The sequence below is a fragment of the Pseudophryne corroboree genome, chromosome 3, assembly GCF_028390025.1.
Source record: "Pseudophryne corroboree isolate aPseCor3 chromosome 3, aPseCor3.hap2, whole genome shotgun sequence".
Classification (NCBI taxonomy): Eukaryota; Metazoa; Chordata; class Amphibia; order Anura; family Myobatrachidae; genus Pseudophryne; species Pseudophryne corroboree.
In genome coordinates this window covers 770658230-770659618 of record NC_086446.1, presented here as the reverse complement: position 1 = coordinate 770659618, position 1389 = coordinate 770658230, and positions in this window count along the sequence as shown.

Here is a 1389-nt window from a genome sequence, read left to right as displayed (position 1 = left end):
GCCGTGGACTACCGTACTGTGTCTGCTGCTAATATAGACTGGTTGATAATGAGATGTAGTATGTATGTATAAAGAAGAAAGAAAGAAAAACCACGGGTAGGTGGTATACAATTATGGATGGACTGCAGAGTGCCGACACAGAGGTAGCTACAGCCGTGGACTACCGTACTGTGTCTGCTGCTAATATAGACTGGTTGATTTAGAGATGTAGTATGTATGTATAAAGAAGAAAGAAAAAAAAACCACGGGTAGGTGGTATACAATTATGGACGGACTGCCGAGTGCCGACACAGAGGTAGCTACAGCCGTGGACTACCGTACTGTGTCTGCTGCTAATATAGACTGGTTGATAAAGAGATGTAGTATGTATGTATAAAGAAGAAAGAAAAAAAAACCACGGGTAGGTGGTATACAATTATGGATGGACTGCCGAGTGCCGACACAGAGGTAGCTACAGCCGTGGACTACCGTACTGTACTGTGTCTGCTGCTAATATAGACTGGATGATAATGAGATGTATGTATAAAGAAGAAAGAAAAAAAAACCACGGGTAGGTGGTATACAATTATGGATGGACTGCCGACACAGAGGTAGCTACAGCCGTGGACTACCGTACTGTGTCTGCTGCTAATATAGACTGGTTGATAATGAGATGTAGTATGTATAAAGAAGAAAGAAAAAAAAAAACCACGGGTAGGTGGTATACAATTATGGACGGACTGCCGAGTGCCGACACAGAGGTAGCTACAGCCGTGGACTACCGTACTGTACTGTGTCTGCTGCTAATATAGACTGGATGATAATGAGATGTAGTATGTATAAAGAAGAAAGAAAAAAAAAAACCACGGGTAGGTGGTAAACAATTATGGATGGACTGCCGAGTGCCGACACAGAGGTAGCTACAGCCGTGAACTACCGTACTGTGTCTGCTGCGACTGGATGATAAATAATGATATAAAAAATATATATATATCACTACTGCAGCCGGACAGGTATATATTATATAATGACGGACCTGCTGGACACTGTCTGTCAGCAGAATGAGTTTTTTATTTTATAGAATAAAAAAACACCACACAAGTCACACGACGTGTGTTTAACTTTTACAGGCAGACATTCACAATACAATATAGTATACTATATACTGGTGGTCAGGTCACTGGTCAGTCACACTGGCAGTGGCACTCCTGCAGAAAAAAAGTGTGCACTGTTTAATTTTAATATGTACTCCTGGCTCCTGCTATAACCTAACTGCTCCCCAGTCTCCCCCACAATTAAGCTGTGTGAGCACAGTCAGATATTATACATAGATGATGCAGCAGCACACTGGGCTGAGCACAGATATGGTATGTGACTGAGTCACTGTGTATCGTTTTTTCAGGCAGAGAA